Consider the following 7,986-nt stretch of genomic DNA (forward strand, 5'->3'; position numbering starts at 1 on the left):
TATCTAATTTCTAGTCTATTGATTATCACTGTCTGACAGTTTTTTTTTTAAAGCATATATTCTTAGAAGTGACATTCGTCTGTGGCTCTTGACACACCACAACACTGGGTTTGGTCAGGTTAAATAAATAAGATAAAACTGTGAAATAAGTGGAACTGAGTATAACCCGAACCATCTTATTGCAGAGAAACGAGTCCAGAGCTCCTGCTGATTCAATGTTTAAGTTGATGTTTTTTTCATGCTCTTTCTATCTGCCATACTCTGAAGGCCGCTCCAAGAAAATAAGGCCGACGATTACCCGGTCTGTGGTCCAACAACTGAAATCATAGCATAGAGTTTTTTCTTCTTTCTTCTACTTACTATCAAGGACCATTTTCAGACTCAACTTCTGTTTTTAAAAAACATTGTGAGTTAAAAATTCAGCCTTGAACATCATCTCATACAGGGTCGACCTCATCTTTTATTTTGATGCTTTGTTTTCGCTAAAAAGAACTTTGAAAGAGGATCCTTCAATCCTTAACCCCAAAAATCTTCACAGCAAATAAAGATGACACACATCAAAAAAATACAAATGGCAATAATGAAGGAAAGATAAATTAATCAAAACTATTTATTTAATTCAAAAACAGTCAAAACATTACAAGACCCGAAACTGATCCCTGATGGACGCCATGAGGATGATGAAATATCATAAAATGAACGATCTATTATTTGATTTCCAGTCAAGGTGGAATTTTAATTTAGCCTTTGCACCAGATTCATTTTGTGGCTTAAGGAAAAAGAATTCAAAGTCACGACAGACTCACTCAAGCAAAGAGAAGATTTTAGGCTGAGTCGGCTGATGTGCAATTTTATGTGAATTCCACAGAAGCAGGATTTGTACTGTGGATTTTCCTGAGCTTGGAAAGAAGTCGTCCTCTCAGATTATTTAGGTCGAGCAAGCAGTGCTTTGTTTTATTCATTCGGCCAAAAGCAAACACATGACCCCGCAACTCATTTGGCTCCTCTTCCCGTGCAGCCAGTCGTCTCTGAGGGTTTAATTATAGTGTGTGGAGGCAGCGGCCAATCTCCCTCAATTGCCTTCCAAAGTCATTCCACAAGTCTCCGTGATTGGGGGGAAAACATGTCCTCCTGCTGACATCCACTCTGATGACATCAACCTCCTGAGGGGTGACGAGCGGAGTGACAGTTCGCCGCCAAACTGCTTGTCAGTCGACGTCTGTCTCCCTTCAGAAGAAGAATCGGCCATTTTCACCCGTGCGTAGTGGTGCGTTTATTGACAAGCTTTCTGCACGCAGAATGAAGTTAACCATCCGCAATCGATAGAGAGGAAGGAGGCGCGAACAGACACTACCTGCTATGACATTGGTTGTTACATTTAGGATGACAGAGCTAATGGGATTGCCTCCACCTATTACCAACAGGACATTGTTATGGTGGTGGATGTGCTGATCAAGGTACTTTGGTTAAGCACACGACAACATTGGCTTCTAGTTTAACTGCAGCAGTAAAACAGGTTGAGTTTATGGTCACAATTGTCTCAGTAAAAGAGTGTAGAGGGGAGGATCCACGGGTCAACAGAGAGTAGCATCACCTCTTTCCACAGATGATTGTTTTACCCTGCAAGCAAAATAACAACTTGTTCTAACCTCATGGTTTTCATTAGAATTGCAGAATTAGTTTATTTGCTTCTAAGATACTTTTTGTAATCAGGATCTTTTCAGAAGAGGAAGATTTTTTTTCTTCTGTGCATCACATCTATCCATCCATCCATTTGTCCAACTGTTAAGTAAGTAATTAAGTATTCGTCCGTCCATCCATCCATCCATCCAACCATTTATATAACCATCTATCCATGTATTCGTTCATCCATCTATCTATTCATCCATCCTTCCATCCAACAATCTGTCAACCCATCCATTCATCCATTCATCCATCCGTCCACCTATCCATCCATCTGTCCATCCACCCAGCAATCCATCTCTCCGTCTGTCTGTGCAGCCTTTATCTGCCAAATCAATCTTGAACCTCGTTCTATTTTAGTATTTCAATTTGATATTTTTATCCATCCTTCATCAATCATTCATATAGATGACAACTTTATATCATCTCTCAAAAGAGTTTGTAGTCTTATCATGATTTCTGTGATTCCAAACATCCATTTATATCTGACAGAACCATCCTCCTTTCCTTTATCTTATGTTTTCTGCCCTTCTTCGACGCACCCTTGTGTTGCACCAGAGGCTAAATGATAGCATCTGTGTGTGGTGATGACATTGTCTCTGTGTCTCGCCCACTGCCATCATCTCCACATCCTCCCCTTCCTCTTCACCGTACGTCTATCAGCTCTGCGATGATGGATTTGCAGAGACACGTCACTCCGGGCCAGCACTCGGCGCAGCCCTTCATAATGAAATCCTGCAGATCAAGAAGACATCAACAATGCTTCTCCTGAAATACGTGTTGATTTAGCTGTCATTCCACTGCTAAGAGGGAAAAAATATAGATAGATATTCTCACTTAAAACATCACTTTTGGAATTGATGACTTGTTTGATATGAGACAGAGGGTGATGGATGGAAGGATAAGAAGAAATATGACTTTTGTTGCTGAGTTAAATGTAGTAGAAAGGAAGGGTGGATGTGTGTTTTACTTTTAATAGTTGTAGCAGTATTTTATATTAGTATTAGAGTATTGATATATGTTAGAGATGAACAAAATGCTTTGTGTATCATTAAGTTGAAGACATGATGTAAGGATGAATGGATTATTCTGGTAAAAGGAGAACGCATCATAAAGACAAATGAGGGTTAGTCAATAGAAATAAAAGATCACAACATGGATCTTTAATATATCGGCAGCAGGTGTCAGTGTTGTAGAACTGCAGCACGTTTCAACAAGCTTTTCACAACATGATCCCAAACTGAACATCCATGTCTCACACGTGTAGGTTCAATCCTCTGGGTTTCCTTGTACTTGTCACAGAGCTCAAAGATGTGTACATTTGACCTTGAATTACATTCTTTCTGAAATAAAAATCTGTATGTAAACTCTGCTTTTCAATTAATTCTCTACCTCCTTACTTAGTTTTTAGTTTGTGTAGTGTTTAAAGCCATCTTAACAAAATTCTGTTATTGTGTTTTTTAATGCTGTATAATGACCATATAGATTCTTGAGGCATCCATCTCATAATTCTCATAACTCATTCCCTGCCGAACTTAATGACAAAACAACAGCTGCAGTGCTTTAGCCGCCTTTTTATTGAGCTCATCGACATCAAAATTTCAAGTGCTAAAAATGTATTGAATTATATGGATACATAAATAAAGGTGATACTATTTGGGTAAAAACGCAGCTTGGCAGAGGTCTGTGCCCTCTGAATGCTTTTCTAGTTCGTCTTTTGGGCGGATTACCTTTATTTCTTACGTGACTTGACCTTGAGAGCTTTGAAAGACACCACAAAATAGAAAAATATTATTTTGAGCAGTGAGCGGAGCGTGGACGAGACAGAAACATGGAAGCATATGGATCTTTAAGTGATATAGTTACAGATATTATCGCGTCGACTTCAGCACAAATCCCAGGAGCTGATGAAGTGCTTCGTCAGGCAAATACAATAGATGTAGAGATGAATAGCTAATTAACAGATACCTGAGGTACAAATGGTGGACGCTCTGCTGAAGAACAGGTCTGTGAATCCGATGTTGATTGAACGGAAGACGAAGAGGTGAGCTAAATATTGATGGAAGCGCGGGTGAAGAAGGATGTGAAAGCAGATTGACTGACAAATAGTTGCAGGAGGTAGACAGTTAATGAATAGACCGTTGGCTTTGTAAGTTTGTGATTCTTTTCTGAGGGTTTTTTGTATCTTCATTTCAGTGTGTTCCTGTTCCCGCTGCCATGATGTGCTGAGTTTCCTGCTGCTCTCACCTGCTCAGCTGATGAACCAAATTACTCAGAGAAGCACATTAGAGTGAAACTTCATGACTAAGGATTCAGACCAGCACACTGTGTTTCTAAAAAGAAGATTGCCTCTGCCCGAGACTCTGTCGCTCTTCTTTGTGAGAAATGACACTAGAAGGTACACCAAGACTGACATTTACGTGAGGCAATCTAGAACTAAACACGTCTGAACAAATAAAGACCGAGAGATGATAAAAGCTTGATGTTAATACATGTACATACAATGATGGTGGGCTTGATAGGTAGGATGTCAGGCTTAGCTTGGAAACAGGACTAAGACGCAGAGGAGGACAGTTAGGGGTAGACGCAGGCAAACCGCGGACAGGCCTATGATCTTGATGATAATGGGAAATGGACCCACAAACCCCGGCGCCAGCTTCCTTGAAGCGCGCCTCAGGTGGAGGTTCTTAGTTGAGAGCCAGACTCTCTGGCCTGACTTGTAGGCAGGGGCGGGTTGTCTCCTGCGTTGAGACGTTCTTTTAACTTGGTCCCCTTGGCGTGTGAGGACCCGCGGCAGCTGCCAACGTGCGCCGGTAGTCCCGGATCATGGCAGGAGCGGAGGGCACAGACAATTCTTTTTCTTGGTCTGCGATAACAGCGGGCTTGTAGCCATAAACACATTTGAATGGTGAGAACCCTGTGGCGGAGGTGGGCAAAGAATTATGATTATTATCTACCCAGACCAGGTGTCTTCTCCATGTCTGTGAGACCAGACACCAGAGGCCGGTTTAGAATTGTTGGTTAAGGCGTTTGGTCTGACCGTTAGCCTCAGGGTGATATCCAGTCATGCTTGCCTTCGCTCTGATGAGTCAGCAGAACTCCCTGTGGTAGCGACACACAAATTGGGGCCCTGGTCTGAGACAATGTCTTTGAGAAAACCATGAACACTGAAAACGTGGTTAATCATGAGTTCAGCCTTCACTTCTTTGGAACTGAGTTTGGGCAGGGCTATGAACCTGGCCATCTTAGAGAACCTGTCAACAACAATAAGGATCGTGGTGTTACCTTGCAGGACTGGGAGCCCAGTGACAAAGTCCATTGAGATATCTGCCCAAGGTGTGGAGGGGATAGGAAGCAGCTGAAGCAGGCCCATGCGGGCTCTTGAGGATGTCTTGTTCCAGGCACAGACTGAAGAAGCTTTGACATACTCCCGGACCTCCAGCTCCATGGACGGCCACCAGAGCCTCCAGGAGATGGCAGACATGGTCCGCCGAACACCGGGATGAAAGGAAAGCAGCGAGGTTTGGGCCCACTGGATCACCTGTGGGTACAGCTTGACTAGGACAAACAATCTACTATCGGAGGACCCACTAGTTGCTGGGCTCTCACCATTTGCCTACTTAATTTTCTATCTGGCAAGTTACCGCTCCAACCATACAGGTCCGTGGAAGGATGGGTTCTGGTTCCTGGGCAACAGGCTCGGGATCATTGACTTGTGAAATGGCGTCAGAAAGGGGGAAAAAAACAGTGCCCACTTAGCCGGACGAGAATTGAGTCTTTTAGCTCTAGCATATATTCAAGGTTATTTTGGTCGGTACAGACAATAAACGACCCCCTCCAACCAGTGCCTCCACTCGTTCAACGCCACCTTTACCAGTTATGCTCCGCCCGGGACAGCTGCCGCGACAGGAAGGCGCAGGGGTGTATCTTCCCATCCAGTTCCGACCGACCGCTGGGAAAAGAACGCCCCGATCCCCTCATTAGAAGCCTCCATCTCAACCACGAACTGTCGGCGGTGGTCTGGCACGGTGAGGATGGGGGCTGAGGTGAAGCGTGTCTTGAGACTCTGGAAGGCCGCCTCTGACGAGTCGCCTACAAAAGTTAGCAAACCCGAGGAACTGTTGAACCCTTTTGCGGTTGTTTGGCGTGGGCCAATCGGCCACAGTGGTCACTTTTGCCGGGTCCATCTGCACCCTTCCAGAGGCTAAAATGATAGCCCAGAAAGGAGATGGTAGTGGCATGAAACTCAATCTTTTCAGCTTTTATGTAAATGTTGTTCTCTATCAGTCGAGTTACATGTTTACTGTGCGTGACCAAAGTTTGGTGAATATTGTCTAGGTAGACATACACAAAGTGATCTAGAAAATCTCTAAGTACATCATTGATCATAGCCTGAAAAACTGCTGGGGCGTTGGTGAGGCCGAATAGCATAACATAGTATTCATACTGGCCGCTCATCCAATCATCTCCTTCTCTAATTATTATCAGTTGATAAGCGTTCCGCAGGTCTAGCTTAGTAAACACTTCAGCCTGTTGTAGCTGGCCAAAAACTGAGGACATGAACGGCAGGGGGTAACGGATTGTAATGGTTATGTCATTAAGGGGGCTGTAGTCTATACATAGTCTAAGAGAACCGTCTTTTTTCTTCACAAAAAAGAAACAAGCTCCAGCTGGTGACGAGGATGGGCGGCTAAGTCCTGCCTTCAGCGAGGTCTCTATGTTGTCTTTCATGGCCTCCCTCTCCGGGCCGGAGACAGAGTAAAGACGGCCCTTAGGAATAGGAGAGCCTGGGATTAAGTCTATAGTGCAGTCGTAAGGTCTGTGAGGAGGCAAAGACATGGCCTTGGTTTTAGTAAAAACCTCACGGAGGTGGTGATAACAGGCTGGCACCGAGTTCAGATTGAATGTCTCAGAGTCTGCGGTAGGAGTAATGGACACATGATTAATGGAAGTCATGATACTTTCCGGCAATCCAATGGTTGACACAGTGGTTGACACAGCCCTTTCCCCACCCTAGGATTTCCCCTGTATCCCAGTTTTTTAGGGCTTATGTCTGCATAACCAGGGATGGCCTAGGATTAGTGTCTGAGAGTATGCTCTAAATATGTGAAAGTTCATTAGCTCCTTATGTCCTTGAATGCATACCTCCAGAGGTTCAGTGGTATGAGTTATGGAAAACAGTTATTTGCCATTTAGAGCCCTGGCCTTGATGGGTCTTACCAAAAGGTAAAAAAAGATTTCAGACCTAACTTGGCTGCTACTTCCCCATCGATTAAACTCTCACCAGCCCCCGAGTTTATGAGTTCTCTGAGGTCTGTGTTGATGGTGTGTTACATTTATTGGCGGAAGGTTCCGCGGAGTTGGATAAGTTGCTGTGAGCTTACTCACCACCAGGTCTCTTGGCTGGGCAGGAGGAGACGATGTGGTTAGACTCCTCACATTAGAAACGTCTTTGCCACTCCTCCGGCATTAGTTGGGCCTGGCCAAGTTGCATGGGTTCATCCTCCCCAGCTATGGGGAGGGGTTGATACGTCTCTAGAAAAGTGGGATTGGGATTCGGCAAACATGGTGCTTGAAGGCGTAGAGACCTCCCTGAAGTCCATTCACCGCCTCGTGGTTGCCGGAGTTGCGGAACCCGGTTGTCCGTCCGGATGGCTATGGCGATGAGTGAGTCCAGGTCCAGCGGCATGTCCAGCAGTACCAGCATTTCTTGTATAGGTGGCACCAACCCCTTCAGAAACACGTCATACAATGCAGCAGAGGTCCACCCGCTCTTCTTTTGCTTTGTCTTATTCCACTTAACTCTCTAGCCTTCTCTCTGTCTGTACTAACTGGGTCAAATGTTCTCCAGGGCAGTCTTAAAGTCTGCGAATGAGCTGCATAGAGAGACTCTCGAGCCCACTCTGCTGTGGCCCATGCTCTTGCTCTTCCTGTCAGATGGGAAATTATGAATGCAATCTTGGATCTGTCTGAACTCTCCCCCTATGCATTTACTACAAAGTGTATGTAGCAGTCTATGAGAAATGCCTTGCATTGTCCTGGTTCCCCCGAGAGACGCTTGGTGACGCCAGCTTGACCCCTGTCCCAGTGTTATGAAAGACCTCAGCTGGGGCTGCCACGATTGCTGGGGACTCAGGTGCAGCAGGTGGACTGGTGGTCTGCTGTAGAGGTTGGACCAGGCCCCGGACATTGGAGTATAGTTGGCCTAACTAAGAAGCCATCGCCATCTGATACTCCTCCTGACGAGAGAGACGGGCATCCTGGGCGTGCAGCGCTGCTGCCTACAGGTCAGTCTCTGCTGAG

This window comes from Callionymus lyra, chromosome 4 (assembly GCF_982586985.1).
Source record: "Callionymus lyra chromosome 4, fCalLyr1.hap1.1, whole genome shotgun sequence".
Taxonomy (NCBI): domain Eukaryota; kingdom Metazoa; phylum Chordata; class Actinopteri; order Syngnathiformes; family Callionymidae; genus Callionymus; species Callionymus lyra.